Source organism: Haplochromis burtoni, unplaced genomic scaffold, assembly GCF_018398535.1.
Source record: "Haplochromis burtoni strain Fernald_Lab_line unplaced genomic scaffold, NCSU_Asbu1 Contig_44, whole genome shotgun sequence".
Taxonomy (NCBI): domain Eukaryota; kingdom Metazoa; phylum Chordata; class Actinopteri; order Cichliformes; family Cichlidae; genus Haplochromis; species Haplochromis burtoni.
In genome coordinates this window covers 1,334,419-1,358,263 of record NW_024582405.1, presented here as the reverse complement: position 1 = coordinate 1,358,263, position 23,845 = coordinate 1,334,419, and the positions used below count along the sequence as shown (strand labels likewise).

Sequence of the window (23,845 nt, the reverse complement as noted above, 5' to 3'; positions counted from 1 at the left end):
TAAACAAACTGACATATTCTGCCTCCAATCAATCCAATATACACATATGTGATTGATTTTAGGTGTGGGAGCTGGTCGTTAACATTTTCACCGGTGTGGGTCAGTTAACGGCTTTGGTTTTGTGTACATGTGTGTGAGAGTGTCGATCAGTCCAGGCCGGTCATTGGGCTAAATAACAGTAATGTGATGGCACCACGCGGTAATAACGGGTAATTTGATCACTCTGCAGATGCCTGCAGGCAGTGGAGGGAGTATCAGGCAGGAAAGGAGGGGGGGGGTGCAGATGATGGAGAAATGAAGTCCCCTCCCCCGGTTTAAAATGTTGGTGTGAGCAGAAGTGCTGCAGACGTGGAGGATCCAATATCCTCGAGAAAAGCAGCACAGGTCAGCAGAACAGTTCAGCAGCAGAGGGATCTGCAATTAAGCAGCACAGCAGCAAACCCTGCAGATGCATTCATAGTAAAGACGGGCTCTTAAGCATCGTTATCACAGACACCGAGTTTACTATCCACCAGTTACAGTGTACGTCCATGTCTGTCTAGATTTCATATTTGACCGCCCACCCATCCATAACCATGTATCCAGTCTGGGTCACCAGGTCACTGGGGTTGCACTTTCCAGGAATCCCTCTCCCAATCCTCCAGTTCCTCAGCTGGTTCTGACTCTGGTCCCTTCTTGAATGACTTGAGTTCGCCAGACACTTTGAAGGATGCTCATATCCAGTTTTTTATCCCCAACTAATTGAAAATAAATTGAAACAATTTATATAACTCAAAACCACAACAACTGTCACCTCAAGCTGCTTAATACTATACGGTAAAGATCCCAGAATAATAGATAGAACACCCCAACAATCAGACAAATCTCGATGAGCAAGCACTTAGCAACAGTGGGAAGGAAAAACTCCCTTTTAACAGGAGAGGCAGCCAACTGCCGTAACTGGCTGGGAGTGAGGGGAAGGACACAGGACGAAGACACGCTGTGGAAGAAGCCAGAGATTAATAACAACTGGTCCTGTCACTATTTAATCTATTTATGTAACCCCTTAAGTGCAAGTGAAAACCTGGCCAAATTTGAAGATGTTCGCGCCAAAGATGGGGCGCCCGTGACCTTAGCGCCATCTCAGCCTGGCAATAAAACCCCTCCAGGCACGCCTTCCACCAGTGCAGAGGTATTATAAACAGCCATCCGTATTAAAATACCACTCTGCAGACTGTGCACCATGTCATTTTCCAATATCTACCACTTACACTGGATGCACAGTAAATACAGAAGCAGCCAACACATTGGAAAACAGGTGACAGATGCTGCTGGTACGTCAGATGTTTCAGAAAAAATACATGTGAGGACCTGATGCACGTCAATGCAGCAACATTTAAAGGTTTCAGCAAGAGTTTAAACTACAAACATGTCACCCTCCAGCCATTTTAGGGGGGTGGTGAATCTGCAAGAGTGCCAGAGAGGAAGTGAGATCTCACAGGGTTTCAGACAGACAGTCTTAGCTCTGAGGCTTTGACATGGGATTAGAGCCACCATATGTTCACCTCTGCTAGTTATCAGCACTGAGCAAACAGAGCAAACAGAGCTGCACTGCATGGAGCTAATCAAACACAGTCACAGAGGACTGTGGGCTGATTCAGTGATACCAAGCACCATCCAGAGGTCACAAGGTCGGGTTTGTTTAGGCAATGTTTGTGCCCCGATGAGCTCAACTGAAGTGATTTGATTATACATTTAAAAACTGATTACAAAGCAGCAGGATGTAGCAAAAGTGGTGCTGCTGTTTCCACCGCTTTAGTTGCCAGATTATTAAACCTAATGCAGAAGCAACTTACTGATTATTCAATCACTGCCAGAAACTGCAGTTCCTCTTAAGTCCACATGAGGCCGGCTCCTAAAGTGAGTCAATCCCCAAAGACTGCCATGTTTAAAAGACCAAATTTACAGCCGACATAAACATGTTTACAGCCTGATAGAAGAAACGCTTTCGGTCTTTCAGGCCAGCTTCATAACATCTCTGCCGGGTGCTGAATTGTTTTATAACTCTTCCCTTTTACATTACGCTAAACCTTAAAATTCTGTATACTTAAGTGCACGGCTGCTGTCAGTGACACGTGGATGTCTTTGTCTCATTCGATGTGGGGATGCACCGAAGACACTCTAAAGAGGTCACATAGAGAAAGAGAGTAGCAGCAGTGTACTTAATTAATCACACTAATTAATGTTAATGAAAGTGTCAGGACTATTAAATAAGTGAACACCAAGTTAAAACACTAAGAATACGGCTTTATACGTGGAGGTGGTTAAAGAAGTCGGCTCCTCAGATTTTAAAATGTAGTTTGAAGCCAACATTAGCATCTGATATTATATTACGATAAATTATGAAGGAAACTTACTATTCAAGCTAGCTGGGCAGCATTTGCATGAGCAGGTAAGTTTCTGGCGACGACCAAAATGTGTATGTGTGTTATTAAACTACATGTGTGGCACTTGACGTGAACACAAGGATATTAAAACCCTCAAATACAGACTAAGAAAGACATTTTTAAACCTAATATGATTCCACTACCCTACAATAAAATTAACCATTGCCTTAAAGCCCAATTATCACCGATGCAGATGTCTTTTGTATGAGGCTCACTCAATCAAATAAAACCTACATTTATTTTTATGCTACTTTAGAAAAGCATATGTGAGCACATCTCCTTCCATTTAAAACTTTTAAAAGTTTGCATAGACACCTTGATAGCAAGCAAATGAGAGAAGGAAGTCCAATATTCACCCTCCTCCTCCCTCCACTTTGCTTTTATATGTTTTTTTATATGCTTAACTGGTTCCAACAGCTACTTGCTAACTGTGTCTGTATGCCGTCTGGAGCTGAGTACATGCAGTGCTGGGTTCATCAGAGCTGAAATAACAAGTCGTGCAGTTGTTCAGTGCGGGACTTTTCGACTCTCACAGCTGAAAATGAGATACTTTTATTCTAAACTGCTCCGACTTTCCAAATTTAATAAAAACTGCACACAAAAGCACTCAAACCACCATGCCAGCCAAGAAACAAGACCTCTTCTGTTCTCTGTTATAAACTCAGCAGGCCAGCAGCTGTGAAGGATGTGTAACTGCCGTTATGATGTGTTAAAGAGTAACTGTGCAGTCTCACAGTGGTTAGGCATCTCTGAAGTGAATTAAAAACCTACTGACATGAAAACAATCCAAACCAACACTGCAGAGAACAAGCGGCTGGCGGCAAACGGAGTCCAAAACGAGCCGTCTCGGCTTTCATAATCCCACACTGCCAACACTGGTGTGTTTGCTGGACATCAGGTTAGCCAATGTCGTTTTCTTCTCCCCACACACACACATACGCGCACACACATGCACACAGGCCAGAGGGCAGCTCAGCATCTGCTGGTATGTTGTGTTTTGCTGCTCTGAAGCTGGGCTCCAAAAGGAGAGTGCGGCGGGCTGAGCCAGCAGGGATCGGTGGCCAATAAAGACGAGCAGCAGCAGCTCGGTTGCCAAGGCCTGAATAGCAGTGAGGGAATGTAGGAAACCTGTGTGTGGGTGAGCCGCCTGGTGTGCCAAGTAAGTCGAATTCAGCTCTGCTGTGTTCAGAAAGCCTTATCAAAATTCAGCTGATATGTGAATCAGCCGACATCAAAACAGGTGACAGGTGAAGTGAAGAAGACTGCCCGTCTTAAACTTTAAGTGCAAAGAAACACCAAGCAGCAATCCTCTGGGGCTGTGAAACTGCAGTTAAAGGCCACTTGAGGCTGTCTCCAGAATCAAGCCAATCCCCATAGACCCCCATGTTAAAATATCCACTAAATTACAACACAAACTGTTGTGGCTTTTATGTGACATTTCCTGTGAGTTGTAGCTGACTGGTGCTTGTGGGTTTGTGCCGTTTGTGCCTCTTACAGCACTGTAACGGCTGATTCGTAAGGGACAATCAGTTGAAGAAGTCTGTGGTTCCATTTTGGAGGGCTATAGATCCCTCAGGTCATCTGGATCCGGTCTTTTATCAGTTCCCAGAGTCAGAACCAGACACAGAGAAGCTGCATTCAGCTTTTATGCTCCTTATATCTGGAACAAACTCCCAGAAAGCCTCAGATCAGCTGAAACACTCAGTTTATTTAAATCCAGGTTGAAGACTCACCTATTCTCAGCTGCATTTGAATAAAGCACCAAATCCACACTTTTAAGCTTAAATTTCAAAACTTACACTAACTACTGATCTTATCTATTTCTGATTTTATCTGTTTTGATTCTATATACTGTTTTGTTTGTTTGTTTGTTAAGTGGGTTTAGAGCTCTGGGTAGCTCCCCAGCTGGGTCTAGAGAGTATTTTAAATTCAGGGAATTTAAAATAGAAAGTAGCTCGTCCACAGAAGGACTGGTAGCTCCCCTTACGATAAGGGTTCAGATCGCGCGAACAGGTGTGAAATGTGTGTGTTTAGTTAGTTAGTTTGTTTGTTTTAATCAATTTTAAATCATACTTTTTATTTGTTTTTGTTTCTAATGTCTCTGTAAAGCACTTTGAATCACCTTGTTGTTGAATTGTGCTATACAAATAAATTTGCCTTGCCTTGCCTATATTGTTTTAGCAGATATCTGAATCTCACCAATGCGCCTGTACAGTTTATGATCTAGCTCAGGGGTGGGCAACTCCAGGCCTCGGGGGCCGGTGTCCTGCAGGTTTTAGATATCACCCTGGGTCAACACACCTGAATCACATGATTAGTTCGTTACCAAGCCTCTGGAGAACTTCAGGACATGTTGAGGTCATTTAGCCATTTGAATCAGCTGTGTCGGATCAATGACACATCTAAAACCTGCAAGACACCGGCCCTCGAGGCCTGGAGTTGCCCACTCCTGAGCTAGCTACATCATACATACACATATCTATGATCTACATCTGTGATGATCTTTGTTATTTAATTTATCTTGAGCACACCCCTCATAAAAATGTCACTCCCCAATGGCTACAGCCTCCCCTCTTGCCACAACACAAAACTTCTCAGCTGGAACGTGACACAAAGCTCAAGGTATTGAGCCCAGATCCTAGTCCAACTGAGCATGCTCAACTTCCAAAGACCCTCCATCTCAAATCATCACACTATAAACTCTAAGGTCCTGGTCCATTCCCAGGTGGGTACACAATATTACTCCGGTGGTTTTAATAGTGTGGCAGATTTGCAGTACTTGTCTTCCTCCCTGTTAAATGAAAGGATAAATCACCCAGTTAGCTTAAAAGCTGAGCCTGGCTCTTTCCAAAGAAAATAAAAGGCACTTACCAGCACCTATCAAACCACAACATCTCTTCACACATCACACTGTGCTTTTGCAGGGATTAAAAAGGGAGATAAAAGAGAGAGAGAGATTGATCTGCTTACTGAACCGTCAGTAAAAACTGAGATTGAATCCATTTCTCAGTAAATGAAAACAATCAACAAATTGATGAACAGAGAAAAAATATGAAAGCTATTCGTTTTTTAAAAAATGGTGGTAAATTTAATATCCTGAGATTAATTGGTTTAATAAGATGAATTAATTGTGGGATCATTTAACAATAAACATAAATGATAATTGTCATGAAACCATCCCTATAATCATGTTTCCCTTGGCCGTCAGTTTTACTGTACAATACTCTGACTATTTGAGATGCAATACTTCAATAAAAAGTCATAAAACTTAGGGCAATACTCAAGCAGCATAAAAGGAGGAAACTTAAATACAGCCTTCAAATGTAGCCTGACTCTTTTCTCTCGGCTACCTGTTTGCACAACCACACCCACACAGCGGGAGAAACATGGTAAGGGTCGGCTTTAAAACTGCAAACACACAGAGACGTGCTGCATGTGGCCGAGAGGCACAGGCCTGCTAAAGGCTCTGCTGCTATGTTACTGAGTTTCAGTTGGACAAAACCTTCTCAAGTTTGTGGAGCCACCTGACGCCACGCAGGCTGGTAAATACACTGCCCTTTCAACAGGAAAACACACACGTGCACGCACGCACAAACACACAATGTTTTCAATTGTTTCTGAAGAGGCACTGCAGATGCTCTTACAGAGGTAGAAAAGAAGGAGATGAACTAATTTGTGCTTGTTGACCCCACGCTTTTCCATTTCCTGTCTCTGAGCCACACATCCAACAGCAGCCTCCAACTCAGTCCCTGGCAGCATATTTATTTATTTGGACCAATATGGAGATTATGGTTAGACTGAGGAAAATATAATAAACTTTGCTCCAGAATATGGGTGCTAAACTGCCCTGGATATTTGTCAGCAAGATAACAGCAGATAATTCTTAACCTAAACTAATTGCAGCAGCATATTTTGACCAGTTCTGAACCAAATGCTCTTCTCTAGCAGAGTCTATGAATAAAGATATTCTTCTGGAAAGTCTTGTATTAACAAGCTGTAGATCAGAGAACAAGGTGCTTCTGTGTTGACTGCCGCTGATATTGTTTTAGTCATCATTTAGCTTAACACAATATCTGCAAGATGAAGCATAATCACCAAATCTCTGATTTTGTTCACGAGTGAGGCAAGAATCGACCATGTTTGTGGTGAAGAGATGGCTTATTTACCAGTCAATCTACCCTCACCTATGGTCATGAGCTCGGGTAGTGATTGAAAGAATGAGGTCACGAATACAAGCAAAGAAAAGGAGTTCCTTTAAATCAGACCAGGCTGTCGAACTCCAGGCCTCGAGGGCCGGTGTCCTGCAGGTTTTCGATATCACCCTGGGTCAGCACCTGAATCACATGATTAGTTCATTACCAGGACTCTGGAGAACTTCAAGACATGTTGAGGAGGTAATTTAGCCATTTAAATCAGCTGTTTGGATCAAGGACGCATCTAAAACCTGCAGGACACCGGCACTCGAGGCCTAGAGTTCGACACCTGTGCTTTAAAGGGTGGCTGGGCTGTCCCTTAGATACAGGGTTAGGAGTTGGGACATTCAAGAGGGACTCGGAGTAGAGCCACTGCTCCTCCACAGCTAAGGTGGTTCGGGGATCTGGTTAGCATACTTCCTGGACACCTTCTTGGCAAGGCATTTCAGGCATGTCCTACCAGAAGAAGGCCCGGAGGTAGACCCAAGACACTTCAACATGCATAGACCACCAACCCTCCCATTATTAAACGACTTGCTGCACCTCCTGAGCCACAGTCACCCAGTAGTTTTGCAATCATGCAAAATTCCTCTAGTAGAGTACAAGAACAAAGTGGAGCTGGAAAAGGGCATAAGAGGTTCCCTTCAAAGCAGCTGTAGACACAGTAGCAGTTAGAACTCTGTAACGAGAGTAAAAACATGTTTTGGTGCTCTTTTTGTTGTCTGATTGTGAAAGAAATGAGGGGAAAATACAGACAACTAAGATTAGAAGGGTACCTCGTATGCAGAAGGTCTCTAAAATGCCACACAGTGCAGCAGCTCTGTAGAAAACCAGCGTGAGGTTTTGTGTAAAAGGTCAAGTGTTGACAATGGCTTACAGGCAACAGGGCAGCGTTAAGATTAATCAGACCTTGCGTCTGGTGCAGCAATGAACTTCTATCCTGCTGAAGAGTCTGCGAGCTAGAAACTGAAACCTTATCAGCTGGGCAGGTGATGCTTCCCTCAGAGTTCAGGTTGCTCTGAAAGTTTTATGAGGGTCGGTGAGCTGGCGGGTTAGGATTTACAGCTAAAGACTTTAAAGATCAACCCCGTCTAGCTTGACAAACTATGCTCACATTCTGTGGAATTTGACTGTTTATTCTTATCCATTTCATCTCTATGTGGTCACTGCAGAGGCTGCGACATGTCGTGTGTGATGTTAAATTAGCTGCAGGCTTTTGTAGTCCTTGTTACCAGTATCTCAAGCTAAAAAAAAACACCTCCTTGCTTAAAATTCCTCTACTTTGCGTCACAAAATCTGTTTTCTGAGGGGAAGTCTTCACATAACACTGCCCAGCTCGGGCTACAAGATAAGACATACTTTTATTCTCCCAGAGTTGGGAAATTCCTTAACACAATAGACATATAACAAAATGTTTAAATAAGCAGAATGGTATGAAGCTCAATAAAACTCAATATTACCAAACTGATACCTTAAAAAGGTGAAAACTAATAGGAAATAAAAGCATCAAAATACCAACCAGATTACGGCCCAAAGCGGATGATGTATGGCATCAGTTTGGGTCAAATTATTTTATGTTCTAGTTTTTTTCTGGCAGCTTCTGACCTCACACCCTCGTGGCAGAATGACGAGCAAGTTAGACTCTTTCTGAGACTCCTCTCGCTTCTGTGTGGTTCACCAATATAAGCGCAGTGCGCTCTGAGAGCTGTGGGAGTTTATTTGATCCTACCGCTCAGCTGTGTATAGACTAATGTTTAAAGAGGACTCTGTAACAGGTGTCCAGGTTTGGGGAACGCTGCAACGAGTCAATCCGGTTGTTAAGCATGATGTAATTTGCTTTTTCCTAGTCCGAACGCTCCCTCGGTTCCAAAAAGCAAACAAACGCTGAGACACCATCAATCAGCTCCAATAAAATGATCAGTGTGACTGTTCTCCCAGCATATCATCCACGAAACAGATGATTCACAAGGTTCTGTGGGATGAACCCCTGTCTGAAGTATTCTTGAATAAATTCCAATCTGCTCTGATGGAAAACATGTGGAAGGCTTTAGTTAAGTTGGGCGCACAAGAGAGGTGAAGAAGAGAGTGAAGGCAGGGTGGAGTGGGTGGAGATAAGACTGTGGCGCTGACAAAAAGACAGGAGGCCGAGATGAAGATGCTAAGGTTTTCACAGGAAGTAATGAGGATGAACAGCTCAGGTCGAGCGGTTTGGAGACAAATTTAGAGAGGCAAGGCTGAGATGGTTTGGACATGTGCAGAGGAGGGGTAGTGGATATATCTGACAACGGATGCTAAAGAAGAAGACTTCAGAGAGGGGTGGATGTAGTGAAGGATGCTAGGGATAGTAGGGATTAGGTGAGATGGATGCAGATGATCAGCTGTGGTGAGCACTAATGGGAACATGCAAAGAAGAAGAAAAAGTGATGCTGGGCTAGTTGGCTTGTTGCGATTTGCTGCCTGGCTAATAGACTAGTACAAGAAAGATATAAATTATTCTCAGTAAAGTTTATGTTAAGGGTCCCAGATGGACAAAGATAAATTCATCATACGGCAGGAAGAAAACACTGAAAACAGACCCAACTTCAGCCAAAAGGAGGTCTGATATAATCCATCCACAGCACAGGGTTAGTCCTTAATATGTTGCAGCGTGACTTGGATTACTCACTATGAAATAGTCCTCATCAGAGGCCTCATGTCCTCACTGAAATTTTAGGTCTCACTGAGATTGACTCTCTATAATCAAGCACCATGATAGCAACAGACAAAAACACTGTGCAGTCATCCAATGGCAAAAAAAGCAAGACCAGAGTTTCCTTCTCTTTGGTCTAACTCTTAGATGGAAATGGTGATCTATATGCTGTATATCTACATGATGATCTATTAGAACAGCTGCTGAAGAAACCATGGCAATGGGAAAGGTGTGCCCATCCACAAAAAGTAAGTAAACCAAGCTTGATTTTTGTGCCCATGCAGACTGAAACACATAGCTGGACTTCTCGTACTAAAAGCCAATTTAGAGGGTCATTAAACATCTCCTAAACATGTAAGTGCTAACAGAATGAAAAAGTGTTGTTAGGTGAGGTGCAGCAAACAGACCACATCAAGACAAATTAAAAGTTTGTGAAACTGTACAGTGTGCTTACTGTTACTTTATAAGCATTATGGTAGGAGCCTAGAAGAAGTAGAAAGTGTGAGTTGCCATGCCCAGGAATGCTGCTTCTAGTTTTCTGACATCTATCTCTGATTGACAGAGCTGGGAAAGAACCGATCCCAGAAAAGCAACTCAGAAGCAGCAGGGCAGTGGCGACAATGGCTCAAAATAAAAGCTGATAAAGCGCATAGTCTGACCCTGACACATCCTGACATGCTGCTCATCTCAAAGGCAGCCAGACGCTGAGCACTGGAAATGCAGCTCTGCAGGGGACAAACAAGCTTAATCACAGGTTTAAGGTGAAGATGACAACTGTGATAACGAGGAAGAAATCTTTAGTTGATTTATGCCTCGGTTTCTTTTTTCAGTCTTGGGGCTTTGTGTCAAGCGATGCAGCTGGACAACACCTCCAAGGTTTTCGATGTAAACACCGTGCACGGCACAGCCTCACTTGTGCACACCACTACAAATGCCTTGTGTTTTGAAATTGCAAAGCTCCCAACCGAGTTAAGCCGCATTATCCTGAAGCGGGACAGGAGGGATAGAAAAGCACACCACTGTCAAGTGTGCAACATTCAGAGGTATCATTTCCTCCTATTGTTTTCAAAGTAAAACAGTTTTCTTTTCTTTCGGTAATGCGAAAGTAGCGCTGCATGTAGTTTACGTAACTGTCAGTGAATGAAAAATACCTTGAGAAATTTCCTAATAAACTTTTTTTAAGATAAGACACCAGAATCAGAAGATACAGAAGTACAACTGTATTGCGACGTTACACATGATTTCCACAGTGCTTATTTAGTTGGTTTTCAGTATAAATAATGCTTTCAATAACAAAGAGTGATCAGTGCATCCCTAGGTGTGAATATACGCTCTTTTAACCTTTGTACTGGCAAGTCTCTCGCTTTTAATTTGAAAACACATTCGCTTTACTTCCGATCTTTTGCGTATTTCTAGCTGAACTGACGAACCTCACTTCAACATAACTGGCCCCTTCTATCCTTTCCTCTCCCATGAAAACCATGATATCTCACACAGTGGAAAGCACATTCAGTGAACGATTTTACAGCTTTGACGGTGAGCGCAGGGGAGGGTGGGGTCATCAAAATGAATGACAGACCGTCACGGCCAATTAGAAGCCTGAGAGCACGCGTGGACAGCCAATTAGAAGCAGTGAATGGTTCTTAGTCTCTATTGATTCCGTTGCGGGAGGTAATGTAGCAACAATCAGCTGAACTCCAACCGGAACTAAAGCGATTTTAACATACGAATAAAAAACAATGTGCTGAAAACCCCACGAAAATACTGAAATTATAAATAATTACTGTACAGCTCAAAGCATGGCGGTTAAAAGGAATTTGGGGGGCTCATATCCAAAACTAATGGTGATTTTTAAGCTTTTTTTCCACGCTTTTTTTACGTGTCAGCTCATGTGAAGCAGGAAAGATCTTCAAAACGATAACAGTTGTTCTATGACTATATATAGTAAATGTAAATAAATCATAATCAACGACAGCTACTTTTACTCGCATAACCACCCCTTTCAGCGGTAGCTTTATTTTGTAGGAGGAGACCGGAAGTTGCCTTCTGCTACTCTGCTAGCTCAACACCGGAGGGGTTTGGCTAGGTAGGCCTCAGTGAATACAAATAAGTACAAAGTTTACCACAATAAAACACAATGAACCATTCCCTCTAAACGCAGAACGACTCGAATTATCCCACACAGGCGCCGGGAGAAGTCCAGAAAAGCCCCGGCGCAATGCTCCACTTCACTCCCAAACGCCACCGTTTGCGGGCTGCCGTCATTCAGCCCCGCGGTATCGCTACTGTGTCCACTGACAGATGCCTTTCAGGAGCTGCTCGACAACTTCCCAACCGCTGCAAAATTAATTCCCGCCGCACCGGCGCAAAACTAACTCCTCAAAGGCTCACCTTGCTCTCAGCGCGACAGCTCCTCCTCGGTCACAAACCTCAGGGCAAAGTGGAGCAGAAAGCGTCCATGGTCCCGTACCAGGAAGTCCAGGGCACTTCTCAAACTCCGTGTGTGGGAAGCCGTGCAGGATCCCAGCCAGGTAGCAGCAATGCGCCGCCCGCCGGGCTGATCTGATCTCACCGGCTGGATGCTGCAGCTGCAGCTGGGGCCGAGCCCAGTCTGCAGGACTGCCCTCACACAACATGAGCCACAGGGCTCAGGGTCGTTCCTGCTTCCTACGGTGTCCAGGAAAATCCCAGGAAAACTGTGGGCTCTGATCAGAGTCCCAATCAGAATGTCATACATGTTTTAATCACAATAATCGATCAAATAATCAATCACAGGGCCGCTTGCAACTTCCATATCAGTTTTTTTACTTTGTTTATTTTAATGTTTGTTACTGACTAGGTAAAAAAAAAAAATAAATCAACCACGCGTTTCCTATATGGTAGTCCACATCCCACCAAAGACAGTTCAAAATTTGCATCAAGAGATAGAAAAAGATCCAATTAAAAGCAATAACAATATGAATAATAAAGAAATACTGTAGGCTTTTTGACAGTGTTTTTATTTTTTATTTAATTTTATTGATAAAAAAGAAAGAATGAAAAAAAAAGAAAAGTTAATCTGAGATATGTTTAAAAAATTAATTAATTAAAAAATGTATACAGAAAAAAGGAAAAGCAAAATTCATTTGTACTGCTTACAAATGGTTGCTATACGCAGTAAAACACACTCAGAGATTTGTTCTGTGTACCAGGAGTGCCGTGGGAGTGATGTATACATGTGTAGTTAGCAGGTATCTATTGTATGTTGGTATTGTGAAGCGTGACGTGAGAACAACAGTTTTGTATTGAACGAACTATTTTGCAAGGTGGCGAAGCAAAGGTTTATTTAAATAAAAGGCACAATCCCACTTAATCCTTGGCTATTTTAGCAACTAAATTGGCCACTTCCAGTCATTTGTGACTACTTTCTGTTCTTTAATGACCCTGTTTATGTTTATTCCTAGACTGTTTTCTGTATCTGCCATAGATATTCCAGAAAGTTTTCTAACGTGAATAAATATGGCTTTCTGCATTCAAAAACAAACCTCATCTCCCTCACCTTAGCTGTGACAAAAGTACTGAACCACATTTATATCATCCTGAAGGCTTTCTACAAGATTTTGGAGCTTGCCCTTTTATCCAGAAGAGCATTTGTAAAGTCAGACACTGGTGTTGGACGCTTACAGTCTCCGTACTTGTTCATCCCAAAGGTGTTTGATGGGGTTGAGGTCAGGGCTCTGTGTGGGCCAGTCAAATTCATCAAGCCATTCTTTTATGGGCTTCACTATGTGTGCTGATCCGCAGTCATGCTGGAACATGGAAATGTAAGCTGAAGAAGCTGAAGCGTGAACATCTCTCTAAACATTTAAGCTGAGATCAAAGCTCAGGACAAGATCAATAACAAGGTGTGTCAAAATACTTTTGTCTGTATAGTCGTATCTGTCCCAAGTATTGAAGAAAGTACTCATTGTGCAGAACAACAGAACTACAGTGGCCTTAAGGTGCTTTATGCTGTAAGGTAAAGACCCTACAATAGTGGACAAACCTCTTGTGAGCAAGCATTTGGTGACAGTGGGAAGTAAAAAAAATCCCTTTTAACAGGAAGATCCTCAAGTAGAACCACGGTCAGGGAGGGACAGCCATCTGTATAACCTTCTAATGATGCAGCTGGAGATTAGTTTAATCACTGATGCTGCGCTGGGTATCGTTATCTGATACAGCATCACATATTCTTGGATTTCAGTTTTAAAATCCACCAAAAAGGAAGTAACTGAAGCTCTAAAACAAATGGTAAGGAGTACAAAATGCAGTATTTGCATGTAAAATATAGACAATAATGTACATGTGTAAGAAAAAGTAGATTAAGACTCCTCTCTGTTACATCCACCACTGGTCCGATCAAATTCTAATCCATTTTTGCATTTTAGTCTAGTTTAGTGGTATTTGTTTTAGGGCTCCAGGGAGGGTGGATTATATTTTGAAGGGGATGGTGTCACCCCATAAGCCTTGGCAGAGGTTTCATACAGTACGTTGATATTAATCAGTGATAGTATGTTAATCACAGGCGTGCATTGTCACGCTGAGATTAAATTTAAATGTGGTGCTTTTACATTCAAGTTAGTCCAAGTAAAAGGTGTTTAATATTCACGTGGTTCCATTTATAACTGCATGTGGAGGAAACAAAAACATCTGGTCTAGTCTGTCTTTGAAGTGGGCCGGACCAGTGAAACTCCCCTTTCTGTCTGTGTGAAGAAGTTTAACTGCACACTTACTCCCTGAGATATCGCAATATAAGAAAAAGAAGAGGAATTTCAACTGTACAGTCTCAGTTTTCTTGAGATGATACAGATTTACTGTAGTGTATGAAAGAAATCCATAGAAAATTCCAAAGCCTTCCAGTGGGCCGGTTTGGAGTCTTTGCGGGGCCTATTCTAGCCCCCGGGCCTTATCTTGAAACCCCTGTCCTAGAGGATTTTGGATGAACTTCTTCCATCACACACTTTAATCTGCTGCTGCCGCTTCTACCGGATTCATTTGTATTCCCGTCTCGGCTTCATCGACAAACAGGACTTGTTCTGATGAAGAGGGTGTTGAGTGTCCACACGCTTCACGCGGTGTGGAAACATTTCCCTCGCTTCACTGAGGAATCCATTACCGCCGCTGTTTACACAACAACAACAACGCAGGCATTTGCTGATAAAATAACAGATTACATAATGATAAGGCATTAGCAGTTGCCCTCTTTAGATACATTTGCTCTCCAGTGGCATAAACCTCGCACGTTCTAGACTAGTTTGGCTCCAGTTTTGCTTTGCAGGTGAATTAATAATCACACCAGTTATTTGTAAGATTTCTGATCCAAATCATGTAAAATATCATAACATTTTTTTTAATATATATTTTCTAAGCTAACCAAACTGGACTTTATGGAAAAGAGAATATAGGATAATAAAAGTCCCTTAATGTACCTCCAGCCTCCAATAATTGGGGGCACAGGAAGGAAAAAGGAGTAAAATTGTGTTTTTGATGCTATTAAAAGCGTAACCTGCAGATGGACTTGGATGCAAAGGATATTTTTTATATCTCCTTGTTTTTGTCTGAAAAATTATATTTCATCGATGTTGGACATGAAAAAAAGAGGAAGACAAAATAGAAAATGAGTTGGGGGGGGGGGGGGGGGGGGGGGGGGGGGGGGGGCTGTCATATGTTTAAAGAGCTGCTCCTGGCCTATTTGTATGAAAAAAGAAACTTGCTGCTGATAATGTGCAACCTACTGTGGTGAAAACAAAAAGAGATGAGGGATGATCATAATGGTCCTTTTAGTGTCAGGTTCTCATCAAAATGCTTTTGAAAGTATTAAATTTGCCTTTTTTCTGAATGTGCACAGTTAATGTAACTGAGATAGGACAGAAAATGACTGAACGAAAAGATGTGGAGTGATTGTGAGATTAAAAAACCCAGCATGTGCCTCCTACAGCAGGTGGATATGTCACTTTGATGCACTAGAAAGGAAAGGGCCATCGGAGGGTTGCTCATTGGAGATTTCTGTTCACAAAGTTCAGTACAAGTGGCTTTACACCGGGAGGGGACAGGAAAGGAAAGGAAAGGAAAGGAAAGGGGAACTGGTGCTTTCAGTACCAGAATTGTCTTTAAAACATCTTTAAGAGTTTTAAATCCGTGCACATCCTGCAGATTTCCTCTCTGAGACAAAGCTACGGTGCGGCGTTCTGAGCCCGCTCAGCAGCGTCCAGCTTAGTTCAGCCAGGATCTGTCTGCTGTTTTGTGTTTCACTGGCGTTACAGCAGGCGCCGAGGCCCTGGAGGAGCCTTAAACACACACCCAGAGTGTATAATGAGGCCTGGGTACAGGGGCTGCACTATTTACTTTCGAGAGCATACTGTTTATAGAGAGGAGCTGCTTAACCCCCACTAGCAGACCATATTATTGACTGCAGAGCGCTGACTGGTGACCGGGACTACACCTGATGCCTTCAAATGTAACGCGCCGCCATCATTTGGTAAACAGAACAGGACAGGGTCAACCGTGTCATCAAAATTCCCACAGAGGAACCAAGAAGTCAACATTCGTAGCCAGCCTCTCTTCTTTAACCTGTTCCAGGTCAGGTTGTTGTTAAATGGACCATTAAAGGTTAGCATAGGCAGTTTTCACTAACATAAACAGATGTGGCATATTGTCTGAATATAAGGAAATCGTTAGTTAATCAGACAGCTGACTGAGTCAGGAAAAGAACTCAACCAGACCAGGTGGCAGCTCGAGAGAGCTATGCATAAATAATTTCTTACAAACGTCAATTAACTGAATCAACATTGTAAAGAAGAGGAGGCCAAAACTTCTGAACAGCAATGTGAGACACTGAGATTTCCTCAAGCTCCTTCTGTACGTTCCTTTTAAATCGATTGTATGTAAATTCTGCTTTATACTTTCTCCAGTTCTGAGAGGATTAAACTGAATATTAATGACTTCTTTAGTCAAAACAAAGAAAATTGTTTCCCTGCACTGTTGTGCTAAACTTTTTATGTAGAAAAACAAGATATTGGACCTATGTACATGCAAAGGTGCTTTAGAAGATACTGTCTTTCTAAACTCTTTGCAGTCCCTTCTGTTAGCCTTTGGTGAACCACAATCGCATTCCAGACGTGTCTCAATGATTATCAAAGGAAACAAGACTCTTCTGACCACATTTTGTAGCTCCATTGAGGCCAAGGGTCTGAATACTTTTATAAATGAGTGCTATCAGACAGCAAAGTTCAGTAAAGTGATGTGAAGGATCTTTCAGAGATTAGCTGTTAGGCCTTCACAGCAACCCAGAAGTCCTTAAGAGGTGCACAAATAAAGAGAACAAACACCTCTAATTTAATGCTTAGGTGTTCTTAGGATGTGTATTGACTTTTCTCAACAATGTCAGATTCAATCCCAGTTACCCATTGATTTATTCATTTGTTGCATGTTGTGCTCATTTATTGGAAATGTCCTTCATTTGTCAAGGATGCACTTTCCGGTGAATCAGAGCCGAAATCTGTGGAGAGCAAACCAGAAAAACACACAAACAAGCAGCCGATTTTAAATGGATGTGTGGTCCGATCAATCGATACGCCTCGGTCTGTTCCGGGCTCAGTGACAGGAAACAGCGTCACAGCCAGGTTTGATGGTCCTGCAGACCTGTGCCGCCTGCCTATTTGCTATCCTAACGTGTCACATGACCATGTTAAAGGGGCAACGCGGGGGACTTGATTCGGGCTTGGCCCTGCCGCGAGTGTTGATTTCACGGCCTATTAAGCCGCTGATTGTGTCACGGCTGTCTGCAGCGAATTCTACATCAGTTCCACCTTCGAGTGCCCAACGCAAACACAACAAAACACTTCTTCATCAGGAGTCCACTTAAAGTAAGCTAAGGGATCAAACGTGCTGGAAACAGGTTGGCATGTTACATGTGCTCAAAGCATAAAAGCTATAAAAACATGCCCAAAGAGTTGCTGAGGATATTTCGTCTAATCGAGCCTCCTCTCCAAGTGTTCCAGCACCTCAGGAACGTTTACATGCACAAAATGTTATCCTTTATGGGCCTGGGGTGAAGGATGGTGGCCCACATGTGAGTTTCATTCCCATTCATCCCTTTCTTCCATTGTGTGTCACTTCATGCCATGTGTGTATTAACGTTGTGTAACATAAGAGGATTTGTACAGTAAGTCTGTATTTCTTGGCAGCCGTGGAAGTCCATCCTACACAAAACATGGGGAAAATGGGTGAAGCGGGTGGAATAGCAGCCCATACAGGCGTGCTGGAGATCACCTGGGCGTATGTACCTGCCGGGGAAGGACATGCCCAACCTCCTCTATCTATCTTTTAAATGAGTTTTTTGAATTCGCTTGCTCAGTTGTCTGAGTCGAAAGATTACGTATCTTGTGACTGCATTGTGCAGGATATTGTGCTTCCACCTGGAATGAAATGTGTTCTACAAATAGTTTTTTTAATGTTTGCTCACTGATAGGAACTCTAAAGTAATAAAGTAGCAGGCCAGCAGCTGGTAAGAAAACAGCACCTCTTGTTGTTGTCTTTTGTTTTCATATAATTCTCTTTCAGCCTCTTCATTGTTGCTCTGCATTGCTTCGCTGTGTGGTGGATGAGGGAGAGAGCACGTGAGGTTCCTTTAGTTTAAGTAGTTTTAAGAACTACAGTGATCCATCACCATTAATTGCATACTTTATCACACGCATATTAGCACTCTGTTGGTGTCGCATTAGTCATTGTCAGCATTTATTACACACCATTTTACAACTATTAGGCTATTAATTAAGAGTTTTCCACCAATAATCTCTCAATCACTGATTATTGACAGTGAGTAAGGAAGCTGTTGTAGATTAAAGATCTCTTCTAATCTGATGATAAAGTGTTACTAGTGTCCAAATAACTCTTCCGGCTTTAAACTGAGGTTTACTGACGACTAATTCATAGGATGCTGCTGTAAATTAACCCACACAGGTTAACCAGCTGAAGGTCTACTGAAATCCACAGGCTTTATTCCCATTTAGTGGAAGACTACTATAGACCTCGAGAGATCTTTATTAGAACAGAGATGTTCAAATTAATCTAATAAAAGAGGCAAAAATGCTTCTGAAATCATAGCAGTAAAAATCTCACCTTAGAATGAGCGAGGCAGGGTTACAAATGCAGACACTCGGCTCATGGTGCCTGTGTCTGTACGGGGGAAGTGGGAAAGGGTGCATCCTTAAGCTGTCATTCATTTTATGGCATATATAATCTATATGGCATATTTGTGATTTATTTTGAACTTTATTTGTGCCATTGATGCTTTTTGGGGCATCTTTACTGGAATTATCTGGCTCATAATATGGCTTGATATGTACTTTGTCCTGTGTAAAATACATAAAGAAATAAAACACAATAATAATCATTTTAAAAACACAATCCAGTTTTGGTAAGTGACATTCTCTCTGACTCTTTTCCTTTAAATATGATCCAAAAAAACAAACAAACACAGTGAAAGACAAAATACTAATTTTGAGACTTTAAAATGCATATTCCAGAACAGGTAAGGTAGTTGATGTCCATCTTTTACATACAGTCTTTGAGTGGGCGACGTGGTCACCCATGGCTGCACATGATGTTCCTATAAGTACTCACATTAGGGTTGCTTTTATGTTAGCTTTGTCACTCTAGACAATAATGTAAACACAAAGTGACACTTTCTGTTCAGTTTCCTGTTAAAAGTGAGTTCTTTCTTCCCACTTTCACTAAGCGATCTTCACAGAGGATCAGTCAATCAGAAAATATAAAGCATCTTGAAATGACTGTTGCTGTGAACTACTGCTATATAAATAACATAACTAAAGGTTTGAACTGATAAGAGAGACCATTATGTTTCATGCCAGCTGGGTAACACCACCCTTAATGAATAGTATTACAAGCAGAATCATTCAAAAGCTGGCTCCATATTTCCAGCTATGGGATAGACACTTGTTTCATCAAACAGGGCTTATTCTGTGCATATGCTGCTGTCATCTTAAAATAACAATAAATCTGAATTTTTAATCATTGTTCTCCACCTTTTCAGCTATGGTGTGTATTGACAGGTAGTGACTGAAGTGCACAGGAGCGTTACTGTTACTTCAAAGGCCTAAAGGGTGCTGTGGGAGATAAGTACTAATACACAAACACAGCCTTTGGCAGAGATCAAACACTGATTTGAGATCCGGGACACTCAAATATCAGTGAGGAATAAGTGGCCTAATGAAGGGCATGGTATATTGTGCTAATCTCATCAAAGAGCTTCCCATTTAAACCAAACACACACAGGCATTATCCTCTGATACTGAGGCGATGCGCTCTTTTGTGTGGTATCAGCAGAGCATCGCCTCTGTGACTGCTGGTTTTGTGGACTTCCTTTTATCACGGCTTTCCTTCCTTTTTCAAAACACAAGATGGCAGCATTGCATCAGCTGACTCTGCTGACGGGAGCCACACGTACAAACTCCTTTTAGTAGCTGCTTTTTACACGCATATTGCTCCGGTTCTTCCGTGTTCTGCCAACAAGCTTAAGCGTTGCATAAGCATAACAATTCGGTGAATATTTTGTCTAACAAAGGGGAATGACTCACTTCAGTTCTTCAAAGGAATGCATAAGAAATAGGAGGTGAATATGAAAAAAATAAAAATAAAAAGCTCTCCCAGGCCTTCCTTTGATCAAGACTATAATTTAATTACCTGCATACCAAAGAGAGCCTTTATTTGGAGTTTCAGTCTCAGTTGTGTCTTTTTTGTTTTCTTCACCGTGGCACGCCGGATTCAAAGTGAAGCTTGAAAAGTGGGGAAACGAACGGTTTTGTTCTTTAAAAGCTGGATAGATGTAAATCATAATGTAATCAGCTCAGTACAAAACTGATGTACTTACAGTAAATATACTCCGATAGAGGAGCTCTTTCTTCATGCTGTTTTTTTAACCTAAAGTTCTGCACAATAACTAAAGTCATTTGATCATATTATTATTATTTGCTGCTAATTTACAGAATTTGCAAGTATTTAGTAAAATGTGCATATCTTTCCTACTTAAAATGTGGTCCCTCTCAAGAATAACACAGTAATTACCTTTTTAAATCGTGCTTTGTATTCTCAAAGTTGCCTCATTTTGGTGTTAGTGTTTGGCACTGATAAAGTTCCTGTACTGTTTGTATATTTATTCTTGCCATTTTGTATTACATTACAGCTTAAAAACGGTTGTTAATAAGCACACAGTCCAATTCAATTGATCTTCTTTGTGAAAGCTGATGAGTATTTCATTTTTAAATGACACAAAGCAGGATTTTCACATCCTTCTCTTCTGTGTTTCCATAGTGGTCAGTGAATAGAAATAAACGGAGCTAAACATGTAAAATAATGTTTTTTTTTAACTCTTCTAGATTAATATATATATATATATATATTTGAGGCCTTGTAAGCACAGTATCCATTACATGAACTGAAATATGATGTCACTGGGTGGGTTACTACCAGTACCAACTACTAAACTTAAATTGTCAATTCAGCCAGTGGGAGTTTGAGACCTTCACGAGTCCTCTCTCCTTATGTCTCCACCCTAGGAAGCCAGGAGAGGAGGAAAGGAATCAAGGAGGTACAGAATGAAAAATATGACGCAGGATGCAGCCACCTCCTGAGCCCGGGTCTGCTGGAGGTCTTTTGCTGTTAAAAGAGTGTTCGTCCTCCTCATAGGTGATCCTCTGTTACTTCAAGAGTCTCTCTAACTTTGTGGGGTCGTACCTGTTTCTGTGAATGGTTTATACACCATATATAGCAACTTTATACCTGGTATCTATAGTGGGAAAATGTTGTAACCAGGAGAAAAACGCTCCTTTCCTTGAACTACATTACCTGTGACAAGTGTTGGAACTCTAAACATGTGCAGCAAATCTTCCTTGACCTTTGACCCCTCTATAAAGCAACCCCATTGGGAATAATCTGGCTTCCTGTCTGCTGTCTCTGGCGGAGCATCAGCCACTGCTGGCTGTTAATTTCAATTAGCTCAAATCAAACACTTCTCTTCCGCTCATCGTCTCTCTATGACCCGACCAATTTCCTGCTTTCTCTCCTCTGCTTCTCAGTGGCGACGGCGAGCACAGAGCATCCCATCTCGCTCCTCGCAGGAAGGAATTCTCTACGTTTCCACTGGGAATGTGACGGATTGAGAGTGTGTGCGCTTGTGTGTCAGCCCCCTTGGCATGTCTCGCTTCTTGTCAGAGACTGAATAATACACAAGCTGTGTGATTCAGTAGTAACAAATGGGCTGATTATCAGCTGCACAATGCTTTAATGTAGTACATTCCACTCGTATCATTCAAAATACGACATGAATTTACTCGCAGTGGCTTGGTCACACTCCAAAACCATCACCGGTGTTCCAACATTGCATTTAGCGTGACTCCTCTATTTTCATTCGCAGTGTCTTTGTGTTTGGTGTATTGATCCAGTATCACTGCTGTCTACTCGCTATTAATAGTCTGGTATTGATTGTGGGATTTATTCATGTGTTATTCATTCAATGTGGCTGAGAGGCTTTGTGATGGGTGTGTTTTAGAGGACACCTTTGTGGTGTCTCTTAAGGTCACCTGGATACAACTGTAGAAAAATGATGTTTTTTAGTTAAATAACAGTGTCTGTTATCACTGGAACTATTCGTTTCCTTTCTCCACTGCACATTTGGCTTTGTAATAGATTGTTCATTGGAGTGTTTGCAAATCTTTTATAAATCAAACTGTGTTGTTGCACCGCTAAAATGATGTTCAAAGTACTTTTTAAATTTGAGAAGAAAGGAAAGTGCTGAATTCTTGAAATCTTCCAGTGTTAAAAATACTCAAAAGGAAACAAAGTAGAAAAGTTGAAATTCGAACATCCACTCTGATCAAATCTCTGTTTGACTTGATTATTGTGTTTGACTGAACTCTTACCTTGAATCTGGGAGCATGTTGGGTGACAGCTGATGTGATGGTCACCTTTCACACAGGACGCACGCAAATCCTTTAAAATGTTCTGCATGTCTTTCTGAGCATTGTTCAAATTTTGATGGTTCGAAGGCTTAAACATTCCCATCTTGGCTTCGTTCATGTTTTAAAAAGGATTCTATACAAATAGGATAAAACCCAACAACTAATTGAAAAAACAAAACAAAACAAACCTCAGAGCTGCAGATATTTTGTTGAATTCCAGGCCACACATTGAGAATAATGGAGGTGTAACATTATCTATCCATGGGTAGGATCCACAGGCTGAGGGTAGTTTATTGTATGCCTTGCCTGAACCTCACAATCAATATTTAATAACAGACTAGGTGGACTGCTGCAGTGATGAAAAGGATAAGACGCCATAATGTGCCAGAGAGCACATAATATACAGCTATGTGAATATTTGTGATATGTAGTTCTAAAAAAGAAGAAATCTGAGCTTTGTTTGTCGGAGCTTTGGTTTAAAGAGCCACTGATGTGAGGGGATCTGCAGTTTGTCTGAGTTATTAGACCCATTTTAAAAATATGCATTTACGCGTTTAAAAGGAGCGAGTGTTTTCCAGATCTTCCCATTTCTGAAGACTTCAGTTATTGTCATTCCTCTGAGGTAACCTTTGATGATCGCAGCAGAAGTACCACTTTTGTTGTTGTTGTTGCAATTCAAGCACATGTCAAAAACCCCTGATTGATATCTGTGAGTGAAAGGTGAAAACTTTGACCTTTGACTTCTCTTTCCTCTCTACTGGGGATGCAGTTGTGACGGTGAGACAGTACGGGAGTGGATTGGACAAAGAGTGGACATACAGTGGACAGGGCTCGCCCAGGACAGCGGACAGCACAGGAAGGAGGACTGCGTAGGCCGATCCCTGATGAGGGAACGTTCACAGTTAGCCTTTCCCCGATCAGAGCCAACCTTCTTACTCAAGGCCAATTCAGGGTTTATCTCAAAAGTTGGTAAAAGTATCAAATGTCACAGTCCTCAGTGGGACTAAAGTTAGTAAAAGATGGCTTCTGAATGCAAATAATTTAGCAATATACAGGATAATTCAACATTTAGGGAAATGCACTCATCTGCTTTCTTGGCATGAACTAAATGAGGTGACATTAGTACAAAAGAGGCTATAACTAGCAGCTAAGTTAGCTTAAGGAATGGTAACAGCTGCGCCTATATGTGAAATAAAAGCCACTCATCGATGTTTATAAAACTCACTAACACACTTAATCTTTAATCTGTGCAAAAAGCAATGTGTAAAAGAACAAATGGCTATAAATAGGGAGCTATAAGCTAGCCAAGTGTAGGAACTTTATTTCAGTTGCTGTTTAATGTTTATTTGAATAAAGACAGTTAAATCCTGTCTACACTGGAGGAGATAACAAAATCCTCATTGACAATTCTGCTCACAAAAAACTCCAGTTGCAGTTTCTAACCTATAATCCAACCTATACTTAAAGCATTTTAACACAATTCCACCAAGCGCCTCAGCTAGCTTTCTAACGGCTAACTAAACAAAGACTAAAGTAATCATG

General features: G+C 41.7%; 1 protein-coding gene across 1 annotated transcript in view; it reads right to left on the bottom strand.

The window, feature by feature from the left end:
* usp6nl (USP6 N-terminal like) overlaps positions 1–11,945 on the bottom strand; it is a 102,524-nt gene extending 90,579 nt beyond the window's left edge. The window contains exon 1 of the mRNA XM_005921029.3: positions 11,700–11,945. The gene's annotated coding sequence lies outside the window, so the exon portion shown is untranslated. The remainder of the gene's footprint in view (positions 1–11,699) is intronic.
* Between the last annotated feature and the right edge of the window lie 11,900 nt (positions 11,946–23,845).